At 40.1% G+C, this 21,635-nt stretch overlaps 1 protein-coding gene across 3 annotated transcripts in view; it reads left to right on the top strand.

Moving 5' to 3' along the window:
• Window positions 1–7,203: 7,203 nt before the first annotated feature.
• The window catches only part of NAALADL2 (N-acetylated alpha-linked acidic dipeptidase like 2), a 1,605,389-nt gene continuing 1,590,957 nt past the window's right edge, over window positions 7,204–21,635 (top strand). For all 3 annotated transcript variants that reach the window (XM_070373006.1, XM_070373026.1, XM_070373016.1), the window contains exon 1: window positions 7,204–7,395. The gene's annotated coding sequence lies outside the window, so the exon portion shown is untranslated. The remainder of the gene's footprint in view (window positions 7,396–21,635) is intronic.

The following is a 21,635-nucleotide window of genomic DNA, read 5'->3' as shown; positions in this document are numbered from 1 at the left end:
TCCTGACTTTTTATCAAAGTCAGGTGCTTCATACAAATGTATACAGAGGTCTTAGGGGTGTTACATCATCTTCTGGCCAGGGGTCCTGCTGACAATTTATGGCCCTCTCCTTGTGACAGCGGTCAGTCAACCAGGACACTTATTTCTCCAGGGGTGATTATTCTTAAAACAGACGCCACTCAAATAAAGTTACATTCCTATAGGGTGAGGGTGTAGTGGGTTTTAGTTAAGGAAAGAATTTACTTAGCCTAAGGTCTAACGTGATTTATATCAAAGGTTAATACTTATTTCTTCTATATATTCATTAATGTGTATAAGGGCAGGGGATGTGGAGACTTAGCAGTAAGCATTGGCTCAACAAATGAAAAACCCTTCATCAATACAATTTCTTATCAGCCCACTATACTTATACTAATAGTTTTCTAACTTCTCAAAAGAACCTGTTTTTAGAGGGTTTAAAGCATCTTGTGCCTCTCACGGTTGGGAGGCTGTGAGCGATCACATGTGGCCGGATGAGCCTGTCAGGCAGGCCAGAGAACCTTCAGAGGAGTTTGTAGGTTAAAAGACTCTTGTCATGCCCAGGAGTTTTTATTAACTGGAGCTCTGTTAACTCCTTCTCCGAAAGAGGTGGTGGGGGACAGCCCCCCGTAAAGTCAGAGGTGTAGGTGAGAGCACAAAGTAGTAAAGTAGGCAGGCTCTGGTTATGGGGGTAGATGCTAGAGGATTTCCAGGGGGACTCCTGAGGCCCAATCCTGCCTTTGTGTATGTCGAGCCTCCTTCCTCATGACCTTTGCCACGGGCGGAGTGCATCACTCTGGCCCCCAACACCGGACCAGAGATCAAACCCATGGTCCCTGCATTGGCAGACAGATTATTTTATTTTATTAAAAAAACATCTAATTTTGTATTAGAGTTTAGCTGATTGACAAACAATGTTGTGATAGTTTCTGGTGAACAGAGAAGGGACTTAGCCATACATATAGATGTATCATTTCTACCCCAAACTCCCCTCCCATGCAAGTTTGGCAGGCAGATTCTTAACCACTGGACCAATAGGGAAGTCTCTTTTTTTTAATTATGCAAGCAGGTAATATATTTACATATTCCCTCAAAAGAAAACAAAAATGCATGCAATGAAAAGGCTCTTTTCATCCCCTTCTCAGACCAATCAGCACATTAAATTTCACCTTTATATGAGTAAATATTGCTGATTTCATACATTTCCTTTCAGAATTTTCTTCAGTTGAGTTCCGTAACTCAGTCAAGCCCGACTCTTTGTGACCTCATGGACTGCAGCACACTTGGCTTTCCTGTCCATCACCAACTCCTGGAGCTTGCTCAAACTCACGTCCATTTAGTTGGTGATGCCATCCAACCATCTCATCCTCTGTCATCCCCTTCTCTTCCTGCCTTCAATCTTTCCCAGAATCAAGGTCTTTTCCAGTGAGTCAGTTATTCACATCAGGTGGCCAAAGTATTGGAGCTTCAGCTTCATCATCAGTCCTTCCAATGAATAGTCAGGGTTGATTTCATTTAGGATTGACTAGCTTGATCTTCTTGCAGTCCAAGGGACTCTCAAGTCTTCTCCAGCACCACAGTTCAAAAGCATCAATTCTTCAGCACTCAGCTTTCTTTATGGTCCAACTCTCACATCCATACATGGCTACTGGAAAAACCATGGCCTTGACTAGAAGGACCTTTGTCAGCAGAGTAATGTCTTTGCTTTTTAATATGCTGTCTAGGTTTGTCATAGCTTTTCTTCCAAGGAGCAAGCATCTTTTAATTTCATGGCTGCAGTCACCATCTGCAGTGATTTTGGAGCCCAAGAAAATAAAGTCTGTCACTGTTTCAATTGTTTCCCCATCTATTTGCTATGAAGTGATGGGACTGGATTGCACGATCTTTGTTTTTGGAAAGTTGTGTTTTAAGCCAGCCTTTTCACTCTCCTCTTTCATCAAGAGGCTCTTTCATTCTTCTTTGCTTTCTGCTGTAAGAATGGTGTCATCTGCATATCTGAGGTTATTAATACTGAGTGCAGCACTTTCACAGCATCATCTTTTAGGATTTGAAAAAGCTCAGCTGGAATTCCATCACCTCCACTGGCTTTGTTCGTATTGGTGCACCTGAGGCCTACTTAACTTTGCACTCCAGGATGTCTGGCTCTGCATGAGGGATCACACAATTGTGGTCATCTGGGTCATTTTTTGGACCCAGATTAAGATCTTTTTTTTCTGTATAGTTCTTCTGTTCTTTTCTGTATAGTTTTTCTGTATAGTTCTTCTTGCTACATCTTCTTAATATCTTCTTCTTTTGTTAGGTCCATACTGTTTCTGTTCTTTATTGTGCCCATCTTTGCATGAAATATTCCCTTGGTATGTCTAATTTTCTTGAAGAGATCTCTAGTCATTCCCATTCTATTGTTTTCCTCTATTTCTTTGCATGGATCCTTGAGGAAGGCTTTCATATCTTTCCTTGCTATTCTTTGGAACTCTTCATTCAGATGGACTTATCTTTCCTTTTTCCCTTGCCCTTTGCTTCTCTTCTTTTCTCAGCTATTTTTAAGGCCTTCTCAGACAACCATTTTTCCTTTTTGCACTTCTTTTTCTTGGGGATGATTTTGATTACTGCCTCTTGTATAGTGTTATGAACCTCCATGCATAGTTCTTCAGGTGTTCTGTCTATCAGATCTAGTCCCTTGAATCTATTTCTCACTTCCACTGTATAATCATAAGGGATGTGATTTAGGTCATACCTGAATGGTCTAGTGGTTTTCTCCTTTCTTCAATTTAAGTCTGAATTTGGCAATAAGGAGTTCATGATATAAGCCACAGTCAGCTCCCAGCCTTGTTTTTGCTGACTGTATAGAGCTTCACCATCTTTGGCTACAAAGAATATAATCAATCTGATTTTGCTATTGACCATTTGGTGATATCCATGTGTAGAGTCTTCTCTTGTGTTGTTGGAAGATGGTGTTTGCTATTACCAGTGCTGTCTCTTGGCAAAACTCTGTTAGCCTTTGCCTTGCTTCATTCTGTACTCCAAGGCCAAACTTGACTGGTACTCCAAGTATCTCTTGGCTTCCTACTTTTGCATTCCAGTCCCCTATGATGAAAAGGACATCTTTTTAGTTAGTTTAGAAGGTCTTGTTAGTGTTAGCTTAGAAGGTCTTGTAGGTCTTCATAGAACTGTTCAACTTCAGCTTTCTGCATCAGTGGTTGGGGCATAGACTTGGATTACTGTGATATTGAATGATTTGCCTTGGAAATGAACAGAGATCATTCTGGGTTTTTTTGAGATTGCACCCAAGTACTGCATTTTGGACTCTTCTGTTGACTGTGAGGGAAACTCCATTTCTTCTAAGGGATTCTTGCCCACGATAGTAGATATAATGGTCATCTGAATTAAATTTGTCCATTCTGGTCCATTTTAGTTCACTGGTTCCTAAAATCTCAGTGTTCACTCTTCCCATCACATGCATGTACAAGTATAACCATATCTCCTCTTTATAAAAAGTACTAAATTTTAAATACTGTTCTGTACTTTTTTTTTCTGTTTTGTTGTACTTTCCTAAACTGTTTATAGAAAAGTTCTTGATTCTGTTTATTTTCCCTCCAACAACTGTGTAGTACATTCTATTATATAAATGTGTTAAAATTACTTTTACCACTGTTCTATAAATGGACTTTTAGGTTATTTTTAACTTTTGTTATTATAATGAATAATGTGCATTATTTCTATAGAAGCAACTCTTAAAAGCAATTTGCTGGTTCTGGAATATAATTTTGGTATTTGTAATTCTGACGATTACTAAACAGTTCTCCGTACGCTGCTAAGTTGCTTCAGTCATGTCTGACTCTTTGCAACCCCATGGACTAGAGCCCACCAGGCTCCTCTGTCCATGGGATTCTCCAGGTAAGAATACTGGAGTGGGTTGCCATTTCCTATTCCAGAGAATCTTCCAGGGATCGAACCTATGTCTCTTATGTCTCCTGCATTGGCAGGTGGGTTCTTTACCACTAGCGCCACCTGGGAAAGAGCCAAACAGTTCTCTGTAGGGAGTGTGTAATAATTTATATTCCATTCAGAAATGTGTGAGAATGCCTGTTTCCTACAGTTATTTTTCCAATGAAAATTTTAATTACTTGAGAATTCCTAGTTGTGACATTATCCATAAACTAAACCCATAAAGTGACCACTCTTCAACCTAACTAGATTGTCTAAAAAGAGCAGAGTGTTGACTTTCAGATTTGAATAGTTTCAAGTAGACCTCTGCTAAAATATGTACAATATATTGTTGTAAATAAGTATGTATATTGTTGACAGAGCAAAACAAGGATATATATCTTGAAGACTGTCCTTCCCCATTGAACTGGATTAACTCTCAATCTGGAAACAGTGCTCTCAGCTAAAGTTCAAATTTGGCTGGAGAATCTGACTTCAACTTTGATATAGTCTTTAGTATTCTTGAAATTAGTTTTGAAAACTCTGAATTTGTTAAGGCTTTTTAACCTGTGCTTCTGTTAATGTGGTGATTTAGCAACAGATAATGTCGTAACAGTGCTTGGAATGTGACATGAAAGCCTCCCTACCCTGAAGCTGTAAGTTAGAACAATATGGTCTTTTGCAGTCAAAACAATCAATCCTTCCCAAAATAATCTTATATGAAATCTTAAATAAAAATCATATTAGCACTCTAAGGTTAAAGTCAGTTGTGTAAAAGAGACTTGTTACCAAATTGATATAAATTAATATAACTGCTGTATATATAAAATGTCTTGAAAAGTGGATCACTATACTTTACATCATTAATATCAATGAATGATGAATTTAAAAGCTTTAAAAGCAAACACTTGAGTGTTTTAAAAGCAAACACTTTTGAATAAATTCACAAAATGCTCACAAGCCCATGAGGTTTAGTCTACGATGCCATAAGTCCAACTGAAAAAACACATTCATGTCATTCTGGTGACTGAGGTGTTAATGGGCACACAAAGTCAGGTGGTAGATTTTTGTCTTTACCTAAAATAAATGGATCTACCTTAGACCAAAACCTTTGAGGCAAGGAAGGCTTTTTTTAATTTGAATTGACCAGATATTCTAGGTTCCCAGCTTTAGTTTGCCTTTTTGTCTAAAGCAAATTACAGGCCTTTATATTACAGCCGAAAGTTCAAAGGTTCCCTTAGAAAAGCTTCCTAATCTCTTTATTTTCTGGGCTTTGGTTTTGTTTTCTTGCTCATTCTAGTTCAAGGGCTTCACACCATTTAAGATTTTATCTCTTTGTTTCACTTTAATAAAGGTTTAATGATAATGTTTGCTTCAGCCTGAAGGCTTAGCAAAACTGAAACAAAGAGAGTGGGATTCTTATCTTACTTGGGTTTTTCCCAATTCTGCAAAAATTAATCCCCTCAAATATTTTGCTTATGTTTCTATACTGAAAAAGGCACCTACAAGCCTTTTACCCTGCAGGAGATCCCCTAGGAATATACAATTCTATAGAAATTCTTCTAGGAGAAGCTGATAGAGGGGTTTTTGTTGTTGTTGTTTTGTTTTTCTTTGTTTTCTTTTTTCTCCTTTTTTCTTTTATTTCTATTTGAAAGCCTGGGTGATAGAGCAAGGTACCCATTTTCCTTTATCTGATAGAGAAAACTTTCATGCATTGGAGGAGGAAATGGCAACCCACTCCAGTGTTCTTGCCTGGAGAATCCCAGGGACTGCGGGGCCTGGTGGGCTGCTGTCTACGGGGTCGCACAGAGTCGGACACGACTGAAGCGACTTAGCAGCAGCAGCAGCAGCCTTTGGTGCCTACAGTAATTAGGGAATAGAACTGCTTCTGATTTCTATTTGATCCTTTCACAACAGTTCTACTACTGTTTTCTTGTTTGTGTAAAACAACATCTGATTTCACATCTGTTAATTTACCCTTGCTCTCATAAAAACTTCAACCCAAAAATCTTCTTCAAAAAGTTTGACCCTACTTACAGAGGCCTAGCTAAAATGCCTTCCATTCCCTAGTATTAATTAAAACCACTTTTCCTCTAGGCAGTTCCACTGCACAAAAATAATATAACAAAAGTAGATAGAAACACAGTGAAAGCAGAAACAAAGAGGAGGGAGAATGAAAGTGTGAGAAATGGTTACTTGTTTTGGAATCTTTAACTGTATGCTCATCAGTGGGTGGATACTCATACATTAAGTTAGTAGTTTGGCTCTTATTTTCAAGTTCCCTTCTCAAATTTTTATTCACATTCCTTTCTTCCAAAATTGACAGTACAGAGGGAACATCACAGAGTTATTAAAACTAAGCAGAATGCATCCATCTGGCATGCCTTTCAGGAATCCAGCCCACTATTTTTTGCTATGGTTTGATGACTCAACCCCCTAAGATGCAGCACAGGAAGAATTTCCTCATTTTGCAGAGCTGCCAAATCTCATTCATTGGAGCAAAGCCTCCCCATTTGGGGCTCATTTTAAACAGTTGTTTATCTCTTTAAATATTTTAAAATGTCCCTCAGTAGAGAGGGAGTTTATCATGATTTTCTAAATAGCGATAAACATGCTCCTCCTCCTATGAAGCTTCAGCTTTCTGGTCACCAAGCCTAGTTTCTTTTTTCTTCCCTCTTTCCCCCTTTTCCTCTCCCATCTCAGCTACCCCTGTTGGTCTCTTCTGTTTCTTAGAGGTTCCAGTTTCTTTTCTTCCATTGAGACATTTGTCTTATTTATACTTCTTGAAAAAAATTTTTTGTCTTTCTTTCAAAGCTGTTCATCTAAGATCTCTTTTCACTTATCCCCCCTTTTATTTTTAAAGCATAATAATTAAGCTTTAGCAAGTGGAAACTTCAAGCTCAACGTCAAGTACCTTCCCAGTATTCTCTCTTGAGGGAGGTGCTCTCATTATTCTGCTCAACAGATGAAAGAAACAAAGGCGCGGACTGGAGGAACTTGCAGAATAAAGCCCTAAAGCTGGAAGGGACAAGGCTCAGCGCTCAACCCAGCTAGCTACTTGGCTCTGGAGGCAATGCATTTAAAAGAATAACCTTTAAAAAGCCTTATTAGATACATATTTGTAAAGGATGTGCAAATTATAACAGAATCTCATCTCTTTCCCACCATGGGACAAGTTTTCCAGTTCAAAGAAACAAAAAAGCTTTCTCTTTGAGCCTGTCGCCATTTAACACCGCTACTCGAGGCCCCCTTCCCACCTCGCTCGGCAAACGTGTCTTTTATTATGACTCAGCCCAGCTCGCTCCTTGCCAAGCGGCTGACGCTCGCGGCGGAGGCGCCGGGGCCACCGCTCGGGGGCGAGGGCTCGAGCGCTCCTCCCGCTTTACGGCTGCTGAAAACCCGGCCCGCGCCCGGCAGCCGTACCGCAGACGAGCCCGCGCCCGCGCCGCTCAGGTAATCCGAGTCCTTCTGTTTCCAAAGTTTTGCCCCAAGTAGCTCGGCGCTCTGAGGCGGCGCGGCCTCGGCCCAGCCGTCCGGACCTTCCCCCTACTCCCCTCCCGCCCGGAGCGGCGCAGCTGAGGCACGGGCCGCACTGCTGCGTGGGTCCCAGCTCGCCGATGGGGCGTCAAGTCCCGGGCCAGAGGGGCGCCCGGGCGGCGGCTGGGTGAGAGCGACTTGGAGGGGCGCCCGGCGGGGCACCTCGCTTTGGCCGCCCTCGGGCACACGCCTCGAGGCCCCCGCCCACCTCCCGGAGCCCCGCGGCTCTGGATCACCCATTTCCGACACGTTCACACACGCACGCACGCCCGGCCCCCCGGGGCATCCTAGCGGGACGCAGGTAGAGACGGCGGCGCTGCGCAGCTTGCTTTAGGGAAGGCTTTTTGGAGGGGTACCGTTGAATGCCGCTCCGGAGGACGCGCACCAGGGCTTGCTGGAGGAAGTTGAGGAGAGAATGTTGAAGCTTGAGCAGGTTTCTACCCTAGTGTCTGGTTCTTACACCGCAGTACCCCCATGGTCTCATTCTTCTATCCTCTTCATCCCCTAGTCCTTCTCCTGTCTTTTCTTCTTCTGCATACTTACTACTACTATTATTTTCTTCTTTATTGGGTATCTCATCCTGTGGTGTCTTCTTTTGCCCCGCACTGTTAGAATAACAAGTACACATACAGTATCCTTTTCTTTTCCATTGTTCTTAGCAAGGCTTTGCTTTCCATGGCTTGTGCATTTGAGGAGCAGTCTATTGGATCCTGGCTGGACTTGTACGTGTGATTAAGTTACTGGGCTGTGTCCTATTGCCTCAGTTGGCCATGCAGAACAAAGGAGATGAATTTGTTTGAAACTGACCCTTAGTAATCTAGATGGTGGTGTTGCTTCTTTTGGTAGGCTGCTGCTGCTGCTGCTTAGTCGCTTCAGTCGTGCCAGACTCCGTGCGACCCCATAGACGGCAGCCCACCAGGCTCCACCGTCCCTGGGATTCTCCAGGCAAGAACACTGGAGTGGGTTGCCATTTCCTTCTCCAATGCATGAAAGTGAAAAGTGAAAGTGAAGTCGCTCAGTCGTGTCCGACTCTTGGCGACCCCATGGACTGCAGCCTACCAGGCTCCTCCGCCCATGGGATTTTCCAGGCAAGAGTACTGGAGTTGGTGGGCTACACCTTGACAAATAAGCAGTTGTATCAGGAGTTCCTGTAGTATTCACTCCATTCAGTTCAACCCAGTAATCTTTGAATGTCAATCATGGATAGTTGGTGACTGGTTAGGAGAGAAAGATCCAGTTCCTGTCCCCCAGAGATTACACATCCAGGAGAAGGGGCCATGGTGAGCACTACTATAGGTTAGTGACAAAGTGAATGGGGAAGGTAGGGATTAATGACAGGGTTGGGTTTTAAACTAGGCTTTGATGTTTGAGTTGGATTTCCCCCATTTTATTTATTTTTTTCCCTTTAAGAATTCTTAATAGAAAGACGGGATCTTTCAACAGTATTTTCACCTCAAACTACTCAGACTTTTCTTCTTTGCAATTGGCAGTAACTCAGATCTCAGGACTTCTGGGGAATATAGAAGTAATTCCTCTTCACAAGGGTGATCTAAAGAATTCCTGGTACCATACAAAGAGTTTTATAGACTACTATAGGACCAACAAGAGTGAAATGATAAAATTATAGCTTACAAAAAGCAGTATTAGATTCACATAGAGAGCACAATATTTGTTTATTCATTTAATCAACAAATGTTTATTATATGCCCAGCATTGTTATTGGCACTGGAATAAAGTACTGTTTTCTTGGAATATACATTCTTGTGGAGGGACACGTTATTGTTATGTATAATACATAAAAAAATATGATACTGTATAGGAGTTACTTGGAGATACTGCAGGTTTAATTCCAGACCATCACAATGAAGAGAATATTACAATGAAGGAAATCACAGAAATTTTTTTGTTTTCCAGTGCATATAAAAGTTATGTAATGCTGTACAGCAGTCTAGTAAGTGTACAGTAGCATTACATCTTTAAAAATTATGTACTTTAATTAAAAAATGCCCTGTTGCTAAAAAGTGCTAAACATCATCTGACAATGCAGGGTTGCTGCAAACCTTCAGTTTTTAAACAATGCACTCCCTGTGAAGTGTAATAAGAGAAGGACAATAAAACGAGGTATACCTGTACAAAGTGCTATGGAAAACCTAAAGCAAGGAAAGGTGTGTGTGCATGTCTTTAGCAGTTTAAAATAGCGTTTAAAATAGCCCAAGGGAAAGCCCCTGGAGTAAGTGACATTTCAGTAGAACTTGAAGCAGGTGAGGGAGTGAGCCATGTGATATTTGGGGCAAGAGTTTTTCAGGCATAGAGAGTGAAAAATGCAGAGGTCCAGCATCTTGGTGTGTTCAGGTCTTGGCAAAGAAGCCAGCATGGTGGAGTGGCATCGAGAAAGGAGGACAGTAGGATATGTGATCTTAAAGTTAGAGGACAGGTAGTACTGATCAGCTATTATAATGACTTTGTCTTTTCCTTGAAGTGATGTGGGAAGCCTTTGGAGTGTTTTGATCAGTACTAAGAGAACTGTTTAATTTCATTACTCTTGCTATTGTTTTGAGAACAGATTAAAGGAAAGCAAGGGCAGAAGTCAGGATACCAGTTGGGCAATTATGATAATCCATGTGATGAAGATGGTGGCTTAGACTTGGGTGGTATGAAAAGTGATGGTGAAAAGTTCATATTCTAGATATACTTTGATAGTATATTACACAGGATTTACTGACAGGTTAGATACGGAGTGTGCCAGCAAAAGAAACGAGGGAGAACTTTATCACCTAAGTAACCAAAAATGTAGAACTTCCATTTACTGACATGGGGAAGATAGCAGGAGAAAGACATGATGGTGAAGATTAATAATTTGAAACTGGACTTGTTAAGGGTAGGATGCATTTTAAATATCCAAGTGGGGTATGTCAGGCATGCAGTCTGAAGAATACTGGAGTGGGTAGCCATTTCCTTCTCCAGGATATCGTTCCAACCCAGGGATTGAACTTGGGTGTCCCACATCGTGGGCAGATTCCTTACTGTCTGAACCACCAGGGAAGCCCTAAGAACAGGCTAACAATATGCATTTAGGATTCTTTAGCATCCTACATCCAACCCTAAATCCTAAACCCAACAATTTAGGATTGTTCATTATACAACTGATTTTAAAAGCTAAGAGATAGAGTAACTTCATTAAAAATATATGAGATTAGAAAACTGGAAAGGACCAGGGACTGAGTGTTGGGGGCTTCCAACATTAGGAGATGAGGCACTACCAGCAGAAGAGTCTGAAAAAGACCTCCATGCTATGTAAGAGGAAGAGCAGGAGAGTATCGGATCATGGAGAGTATTTGGAAGCCAAATGAAGGAAGTGTTTGAAGAAGTAGGGGGATTGTCAAAGATGAGGATTGAGGATTGAGAATTGATTTAGCAGAGAAAATCATTGATGACCTTGATAATACCATTTTTCATGGAGTGATAGTTGGTGAGGCTTGTTTGGAATGTTTGACAAAGGAGTAGAAGAAGAGAAGTTAAAGAGAGTGATGGTATATATCCCTTGAAGATTTTTATTGAAAAGGAAGGAAGAGAAATGGATCATTAGTTGGAGGGCTATGTGATATAAAGAGTTTTAAAGATGTGCAGAACAACAGTATTAATATATTGTTATGCTTAAGAGAAGTAACCAATAAAGATGGAAAATTGTTGATGCAGGAGAGAGAGGGGAGCAGTATTCTAAAGTATGTTTGAAAGGCTGGAACAGGAGAGGTTATCTGTTTCTAGGATTATGGGCTATTTACCTGTAGTGATAAGAGAGAAGGAAGGGACTTCCCAGGTGGCACAGTAGTAAAGAATCGGCCTGCCAGTGCAGGAGGCGCAAGAGACATGAGTTTGATCCCTGGGTCAGGAAGATCCCCTGGAGTAGGAAATGGCATCCTGCGCCAGTATTCTTGCCTGGAAAATTCCATGGACAGAAGAACCTGGTGGGGTACAGTCCATGGGGTTGCAGAGAGTTGGACACCACTGAGCACACACATAAAGAGAGAAGGAAAACTGTGTGGACACAGATGCAGGTGTGTATGTGTGTGTGTGTGTGTGTGTATGTGTGTGTTGGGGGGTAGATTTTCTTGTTGGATTCCTTTTCTTCTTATTGTGATGAGTGGCAGACAGTGCATAAGAAATTTGTAGGAAATATTATCTATTTTTCTGCATTTGGTCAGGGAAATGACCAAATTTTTGATGAGAAAATACTTTGAGATTCTAAGAATTTCTCAAAGCAAAGAACTTTGTTGTGTTTTGTTGAAGAAAGAAAAGGGAGAATTTCTACCTTGAGTTCTGCTTGGGAGAAGCCTTGGAAAGGAAGTTGAGATTATAAAATAGTAGAGGTGAAGGAGGAAATAAGATAAGCAAGATTATATCATGAAATCTGAGGAAGACTATGATGGGACTAAAAATACTGACTCTTAACCTCCAGTGCTGCTGGCTAACTGAAGTAATGTTTTAAGAATATTACTATCATATAAAACAGTTTACTTTTTAAGTACAAAGTGTAATCTAGTAGAGAACAATGTTGTTGCTGGTGATTAATCACCTTATGGAGAGGTGGTATTAGACCTAGAAAGAGATGTTTGCTAGGAATAGATTTCAGTTGAATTTTGAAAATGACTGGATTGGCAACATTCTGAATGTAAGGAAAGAGCATTTTGATAGCATTGCTCATGGATACCGAGCTATTGGACAAGATGGAGAGAATTTTGCGGTTAGAAATAGTACCTTGTTTGAGATGGCTTTCCTTCAGTTATTTAGGGATTATTTATTTATTAAAGCATAATTATAAAATAGGCTATTGTATGAGGTTTTGGCAAAAGATAGTGATAAAGTGAAGTGAAGTGAAGTGAAGTGAAATGAAGTCGCTCAGTTGTGTCCGACTCTTTGCGACCCTGTGGACTGTAGCCCGCCAGGCTCCTCCGTCCATGGGATTCTCCAGGCAAGAATACTGGAGTGGGTTGCCATTTCCTTCTCCAGGGAATCTTCCCAACCCAGGGATTGAACCCACGTCTCCTGCATTGGAGGCAGACGCTTTAACCTCTGAACCACCAGGGAATAAGCCTAAAGATAGTGATACCAAGATGCAAATGACATGATCTCTGCCTTCAAATTAAAATTTCTAGTAAGGAAGAAAAGAATGTATACAAATATCTGGAGAGAATTGATAAATGCCATATGAAGAGAACTGAGTGCGTTGAGTTTTTAAAAAATTCACTGTGGAAATTATTGGACACTCAAAATTAGAATATAATAATGAACTCCAGTGTACTCATCAGTTTTCAAAATCTGTCCGTTTTCTGCCAATCTTGTATGTTGTGTGAGAGTAAACTTCTGTTTGTAGATTGGGATAGAGCGATTTCCTGGAGGTTCTCTTATGTGGATAGGTAGAAAAAACACTGAACTGAGTAAACTGTAGAGTTCTTGCTTCTAGTTCTGTACCTGCCAGTGGCTTGCTAAACTGATTTTCTGTTGCTCAATTGACCTGTCTGCTTTTCGCTTTCTCAGTAGAGTGTGGCTGTTGTTCTGCATCAGGAGGCTGCAAACACTGGCCCTTGAGTCAAATGCAGCCTTCTCCCTGTTTTCGTGAATAGTAAAGTCTTACTGGAACACAACTGTATCCACCAGTTTATTGTCTGTGCCTGCATTTGTCATAGGTTATAGAGTTTTGTGGTTGAGGCAGAGATGGTATGACTTTTTATGGTGGGCCTTTAGAAAATCCTTGCTGATTCCTGTTCTACATGATCTCTGATACTACTTTAGCTCCAGTATGTTATTCTGTTAGCTGAGTAAAAATTAGTAATAATAGCTGTTACTTTTTTTTTTTAGCATTTACTAAGAGCCAGCACTGTTGTTTGGTTTGTATTTACTCATTTAATCATCACCAAAACCCTATGAGGTGGGTTCTGTCATTTCTACAAATGAAACTGAGGCCTCAGGTGGGTAGGTTCACTTGCCCAAGTTACATCGTGGTTTACAGTGGAGCCAAGCAGTCCTGTTACAGCGCCCATATCCTTAATTATAACGCTGCATTTCTCTTAGATACATAGAAAAGTGTATATGAAAAATTTTAGCCAATCAGAGAATGAAAATAAATCAATGATTTGCACTTAGGTAAAATTCTGTATTATGATTATAGATGTATAGGCTTTAAGATGCTGACTAATCCTGAATGGATTTTAGGGATGAATGGTGTGTGAAATCCAAATATGCCTGGTTAGAAAATTCTAGTACATCATCATTTTCTCATGAAGCCTTAGTAGATTTCTGAAAGCAGAACACTTTCCTTAAAAAGCAAGTAAATATAAAGTGATATACCAACAGGAGCCTATAATTGTTTCTTCTGACAATATTTACCAGTTTTCAGGAGTCCATGCTTTTAGTATATGACTTGATTGGTACGAAAGAATAGGAGTCAGGGGCCCAGAGTTCCAGACCCAGTTCTGTTCCCAGCTTGATTTTATGTCCTTGTCTTCCCTGGCCTTTGATTTGTTTTAACTGAAAAATGAGCAGGTAGTTTAAGATTGTTTGAGGGCTTCTTACAACACAAAAATATAATGGTGTAACTTTTTACATTGCATATTCAAAGAAATAGATATGATAGCAACGTGAAAGAACTAGGCTCTGTAAAGATAAAAATTTAAGCTCTCCTTTTTTTTTTCTGTCCACCTATGCAAACACAGATACACAGATATGTATACACAAAAATAGAAGCGTCCGCATAAAACTATAAAATCAATGCGATTCATTTTATGTGTGATTTCTGGTCACATTTGATGTGCATACAGCCATGCTCAGATGCTCAGTTGTGCTGTGATCCCATGAACTATAGCCCACCAGGCTCCTCTGTCCATGGAATTTTCCAGACAAGAATACTTGAGTGGGTTGCCATTTCCTACTCCAGGACATCTTCACTACCCAGGAATCGAATCCAAATCTCTGTCTCCTGCATCGGCAGGCAGATTCTTTACCACTGCACCAGTCTTCACCACTGTGAAGCCCCACATTTGATGTGGAACCAGTTAAATTATCTATTCTATGTTAGTGTATTTTCATATTTGTATAAGAGAATGGACGACATTTTTCTCCCTTAGCCAAAAACATACAGTTGTATAGAAAGTGAATCTTGATGAATTCCTTGACCTCTCTGATCTGGCAGTGTGCCTCATGTTTTCTTTAGCAACATTTGATTCATTGCTCAATTTGTTTGCCAGTTAAAAGTAAAGAGTATGCTTGATATCAGGGTTGTCTGTTTTGCCTTGTTGCATGGGATATTGATGTTAGACAAAATTGTAATTTAATTGTTTTGACATTTTGATCTGAGTAGTTCCGATAAGAAAGATGATTTATCTTTCATAGAAACCTTGTATGTTCAGCTCAGCATAATTTTCCCCTACTACTTGCTTATAAATGTGGTTTCAATTTTTTAAATGTTGGGTTTTACTCGTAATGGGAATTTGCTCTCAGTGTTAATTACCAAAGTTTGGCTAGGAGTTTATTACAGATATTTTATGTTGTATATGTTCAGTCATGAAAAACTTTAGAAAAATTTATGAATCCTTTAAAAACAGATAATGAAAATTCTATACTCTTTAACTTTTCCATTTTATACATCATATATGAATACTTTCTATATTACAAATGGGTTTTTGCTTATTTACAGCCTTCACATAGAAAATTATTCATGAACTTCTTCAGTTTTAGGGCTTTATAATATTGGTCTAGCCTTATCTTTTGGTAAGTTGATAACTCTGCATAGCCTGTGCTCTCTTACTTTTGTGTATTGAGTCCAATTATTATTGGTGATAAAATGATCTCAATATATTCCTAAATATATTTTGGGTCTCCTTATCTTTTTACATTTACTGAAGGAAAAATGAAACACAAAGCAGAAACACTTTTAAACAAATCGTACTCTCTCTGTAAATAGTAATGATGTAAAATTTTTGTTTATTTTCAGCTTAACAGACTACCCAGTGATTTGACATCTTGGGGCATCTCCTAGTTCTAAGAAGCACTCACAGCATAGTCAGCTTCCAGAGGGGGCCATTCAGCTTTTCTGAACCAAACCTGAAAATGTGTTCCCTGCTAGGCTTCAGAACTCTCAGAGAATGCTCAAACCAAAGTAAACACCTTCTGGTTGGTGGTGCACTGTACCACTTTTTAAAAAATTGCTGATTATAGAAGTCTGTTTGATTTTTAAATTACGTTTATGTGATAAAATAGCATCCTTTGTCTGACCTTCAGTGATGTGAATCTGATTGTGAATGACTTGTAGTCTTTGACCCTTTTCCTAAATTTAATCTTCCTAAATTCCCAGAAAACTTTGAAAACCAGGTATTTTCAAGCAAAACAGCTGCTAATTACGCAGGGAGCCTATTCTTGTGTTTGTATGTTTGTGAAAATGCATCAAGTTTTTACTGCTCCTTGTTGAGATAAGGTAGTATGTGAGTGATATTTCCTAGGGAGGCTCTGTCTATAGGAGGTACATGGTTCCTAGGATAAGCCTTTTTCTAGTAAATCACAGCTGAAATCATAGAAGGTTAGCAGTTATCTCTCTTCTAAGAATTTTCCCGAAGATAACCTAATCACCAAGGGTCTCCTGTATACCTCAGAATAGGCCAGACTAAATGATCTGTAAATCACCACCTTGGAGCTATAAAATAAGATGATGATTCTCCAACTGGGGTACTCTGAGCTATGTTGGAAGGCTCCAATTCGGTTCAGTTCGCTTGCTCAGTTGTGTATGCCTCTTTGTGACTCAGTGGACTGCAGTCTTCCAAGGCCTGGTGTGCTGCAGTCCATGGGGTCACAAAGAGTTATCCCTCTTCTAAGAATTTTCCCAAAGGTAACCCAGTCGCCTAATTAACCCCTGTTAGAGACCCTTGGTTTCCTGGTGAAAACCAGAAAGTGGACATTGGTACAACTAGTGTATATAGTTCTGTCATTTTGTTTCATATGTAGATTCATGCAGTTAACACCACAATCAAGATATAGAACTAATTATCACCACAAAGATCCCTCTTATCAGTCAGTTCTGTTCAGTCACTCAGTCATGTCCGACTCTTTGTGACCCCATGGACTGCAGCACACCAGGCTTTCCTGTCCATCACCAACTCCCTGAGCTTGCTCAAACTCATGTCCATTGAGTTGGTGATGCCATCCAACCATCTCATCTTCTGTCGTCCCCTTCTCCTCCTGCCTTCAATCTTTCCCAGCATCAGGGTCTTTTCAGTGAGTCAGTTCTTTGCATCAGATGAAAGTATTGAAGTTTCATCTTTAGCATCAGTCCTTCAGTGAATATTCAGGACTGATTTCCTTTAGAATGGACTGGTTGGATCTCTTTGTAGTCCTTATCAGTTCAGTTCAGTTGCTCAGTCATGTGCAACTCTTCACTACCCCATGGGCTGCAGCACACCAGCCTTCCCTGTCCATCACCAACTCCCAGAGTTCACTCAAACTCATCTCCATTGAGTCGGTGATGCCATCCAACCATCTCATCCTCTGTCGCCCCCTTCTCCTCCTGCCTTCAATCTTTCCCAGCATCAAGGTCTTTTCAAATGAGTTAGTTCTTTGCATCAGATGGCCAAAGTATTGGAGTTTCAGATTCAGCATCAGTCCTTCAGTGAATATTCAGAACTGATTTCCTTTAGGATGGACTCGTTGGATCTCCTTGCTGTCCAAGGGATGCTTAAGAATCTTCTCCAGCACCACAGTTCAAAAACATCAATTTTTCAGTGCTCATCTTTTTTTATAGTCCAACTCTCACATCCATATGTGACCACTGGGAAAACCATAGTTTTGACTAGATGGACCTTTGTTGATAAAGTAATGTCTCTGCTTTTGAATATGCAATCTAGGTTGGTCATAACTTTTCTTCCAAGGAGCAAGCGTCTTTTAATTTCATGGCTGCAGTCACCATCTGCAGTGATTTTGGAGCCCAGGAAATAAAGTCTGTCACTGTTTCCGTTATTTGCCATGAAGTGATGGGGCTGGATGCCATGATCTTAGTTTTTTGAATGTTGAGTTTTGAATGAAAGTTTAAGCCAGCTTTTTCACTCTCCTTTTTCACTTCATCAGGAGGTTCTTTAGTTCTTCTTCACTTTCTGCAGTAAGGGTGATGTCATCTACATATCTGAGGTTATTGATATTTCTCCCAGCAGTCTTGATTCCAGCTGCCTTTGGGATGAAGCTAAGCTTCTTATCCTAGTGAACAAAGCCTGGTATAATCCGGCCTCCATTAAAGACTCTATCCTCATGTCCTGTCCATTATCCTAAACCTACTTTGTGATATAAGTAGTCCTTCTGTGCTCTCATCTTTGCACACATATGGACATTCTGCCTGGACTACCTTTCTCCTTTCTCTAAATGACAGGTGCTCACGTATCTAGCAATACCTCTTTTTGTAAATATCCACACCTATTTCCTCCAGAGCCAGTCATTCTCCCTCTACTGTGGTCCTGTATTCCTTGTGTATATGGCTGCCTTTATTAGCACCATTTTCTTTTTTTTAAGTTTTTTAAAAATTATTTATTTTTCATTGGTGGATAATTGCTTTACAGTGCTGTGTTTGTTTCTGCGATACATCAGCATGACTAAGCCATACTTATACATATGTCACCTCCCTCCCATTTCTCACCCCATCCCATCCCTTTAGGTTGTCACAGAGCACCAGGTTGAGCTCCCTGTATCATACAACAAATTCCCACTGGCTGTCTATTTTACATATGATAATGTATATGTTTCAGTCTGCTCTCTCAATTTGTACCATCTTCCTCTTCCCCACTGTGTCTACAGGCTGTTCTCTATGTCTGCATCTCTATTCCTGCCCTCCAAATAGGTTCATCAGTACTCTTTTCTAGATTCTATATATATGCATTAATATATGATATTTGTTTTTCTCTTTCTGACTTCCTTCCCTATGTATAATAGGCTCTAGGTTCATCTACCTCACCAAAACTGACTTAAATTTGTTCTTTTGTATGGCTGAGTAATATTCTGTTGTATATATGTACCACAACTTCTTTATCCATTCATTTGTCCATGGACATTAGATTGTACCCATGTCCTGGGTGTTGCAAATAATGCTGCTATGAATATTGAGTATTGACACCAGTTTCAGTATATCTTCATCTACCACCCCCATCATGCTTTGTTTGCCACATGGACAAAAACAGTGTCTTTTTATTATTTACCTCCTTACTTATCTATCATTATAGTGCCCAGAATGTGGTATCTGCTTTTGGTTCAGATGGTAAAGAATTGGCCTGCAATGTGATCTTGCCTGGGTTTGATTCCTGAGTCAGAAAGATCCCCTGGAGAAGGGAGTGGCTACCCACTCTAGTATTCTTGCCTGGAGAATTCCATGGATCGAGAAGCCTGGTGGGCTACAGTCCATGGGGTTGCAAAGAGTCTAACATGACTGAGTGACTACACTTTCACTTTTCAGAGTGTGCTTATTAAATTTATTAAATGAATTTATCTTCATGACAAAAGCTAAGTACCCTATAATCTGCTGTATCATAGCAGCCCAAATCAAAGCTACTCTCAAGTAGCCCCACCCCCATGTGAAGATGTTCTTCCCCAAATAAATTATAAACTGGTAAGTATCCTCTATCCTGGTCCTTGCTAGACACATAGAGGTTGCCTAGTCAGGTGTGTTTAGGGGTTGAAGATAGAGCTTCATCTTATCACTTCAATGCCTTTTACTGATTAAGCAAAGCTGATAAACTGAGAAGAAAATAGACTGTTAATAAATGAGGATTTCTTGACCTAAAACTGAAAAGTGAAAGTGAAAGTCTCTCAGTTGTGTCCCACTCTGCAACTCCATGGACTATACAGTCCACAGAATTCTCCAGGCCAGAATACTGGAGTGAGTGGCCTTTCCCTTCTCCAGAAGCTCTTCCCAACCCAGGGATCGAACCCAGGTCGTCCACATTGCAGGCGGATTCTTTACCAGCTGAGCCACAAGGGAAGCCCTGAGGCTGTCTGGGAGTAGCCATAAAGGTCCAGGTTTTGCCCCTTTTTAAGATGACAAAGGAGGATAGCACACACATTATGTATGTGTGTGTTTGGGAGGCTATGGTTGGGTGGGTTGGTGAATAGGGCAGAAATGAGAAGGATGATGACTCCTAGGGTCGTACAAGGAAAGTGTTTTGAGATAGTCCCCAAAGATACTTGATGTAAGTAGATAGGGGAACTTTGTAAGTAAAGAAGCAAGAAGCTTAAGAGTAAAAATAGACGTTCAAGAGTTGTATTAAGCAGGTAGACCTAAATAGGGATGAGGAGGGTTAAAACCAAATTGGAGCTGAACTTTATAAATGGGTCACATGTAGATCTCAGGAATGCCATCTGCTGGGCCCATGCTCCGGAGAAGGCAATGGCACCCCACTCCAGTACTCTTGCCTGGAAAATCCCATGGATGGAGGAGCCTGGTGGGCTGCAGTCCATGGGGTCGCTAAGAGTTGGACACAACTGAGCGACTTCACTTTCACTTTTCACTTTCCTGCATTGGAGAAGGAAATGGCAACCCACTCCAGTGTTCTTGCCTGGAGAATCCCAGGGATGGGGGAGCCTGGTGGGCTGCTGTCTATGGGGTCGCACAGAGTCGGACACGACTGAAGCAACTTAGCAGCAGCATAGCAGGGCCCATGCTCAACTTTGGAAGACACTTAATGGCAAGTTACACTGCATGGTAGGCATGGCACGGGGAAAAGTAGAAAAATAGAACAATTACCTCAGGTTGGCCATGTATTTCCCCCAAGTAAATATGAATATGTGGTCTGAAACAGATGGTGGACAGATATGGGAAATCATGGGTTTTTATAGTGATAACAGATAACTGTAGGCCATTTGGGCTTAGAATTCAGTTCAATTTAGTTAAATTCAGTAAACACTGAAAACTATTCTTTGCTGAGGGAAAAAAAAAAAAAAAGAATACCCTGATATGCCTTTCACAGAGGTTTTATGTGCTTGGCAGAATGAGAAAATAAAACAGTCATTACATGGTGAGATATTATTTTATCTTGTGTTTTTTTTTTTTTTAATTCACAAAACTAAGTTTTTATCTGAGACTCTGATTTATATTTTATTACATAGACGAGAGATGATGGTTTGATGCTCATATTAGATAGCAGTAGCTTATTACATATATTTAGGGTTTGCTTTTTCAAAAGTTTATTTTGCTACTCTATTTCAGCTCACTCTTTGTTTCTTGTTCTGATATTGAACATGTTGAGTGTGAAAAATGAGGTTGGTAAACTTGAAAAAAAAGTTTTTTAGAATATCAGCTTTTTGTTAAAACAGTCTATGTGTCCTTCATTAAAAGCTGTATCTTATCCTTTTTGGAAATATATGACTGATTAAAGTAGGAGTAATAAATAAGCACAATTGTTGGAATATAAAAATTAACACTGTTTTACATTTATTTAGTTGTGTTCTCTAGAAAGATTATTCCTATTCTGAGAGATGTAGTTACTTTAAGAGATCATCTGGTTTAGCCCTTTTTATTTATAAAGAAGTAGTAAATGACTTGCTCAGATTCACATTGGTCTGTCTCAGATGAGATCAACCCGGGACTAGAAATTCATGTTCTGGCTTACAATCCAGGTCTTTCACACTATCCAATTTCATATATTGGAGTTTAAAACACACACAACACACACACAAACACCCCCTGTAATAAGTAGTGGCCTTCCTATTTTTTATTAAAATGTGCATTTGCATTTTCAGTGCACTTTTATTCTTTATTTTTTTATTTTTTTTTCAAGTAATGGAACTACTAAAAGACTCAGGATTGCTTCTTAATTTACTTAGTATTTTCTTCAAGCCTCTCTGATCTTTTAGAGGGCTGTGAAGATAGAATACCAAGTGACTATTTTTCCAGGGTGGAGGATAACCTGAGGAAACAGGTAAGAGAGTGAGGGGAGAAGGGTTGGAAGGAGGGATGGTCCAGAAGAATATTTTCCCCTGGTTTTTAGGAAATTTCCACTGGTCTTTTCCAAAATGAGAAAATAAGGGTTAATGATGCAGTGAATTTTTCCACTCTTGTTTATTATGTAGCCATATCTGTCCTACTCTTTCTAATAAACATTATTGATAAAAAATTGATAACCCTGTATCAGTCCTCT

The sequence above is a fragment of the Bos mutus genome, chromosome 1, assembly GCF_027580195.1.
Source record: "Bos mutus isolate GX-2022 chromosome 1, NWIPB_WYAK_1.1, whole genome shotgun sequence".
Taxonomy (NCBI): domain Eukaryota; kingdom Metazoa; phylum Chordata; class Mammalia; order Artiodactyla; family Bovidae; genus Bos; species Bos mutus.
The sequence above is the reverse complement of the archived record's forward strand: the minus strand, read 5'-3'. Positions and strand labels throughout refer to the sequence as shown.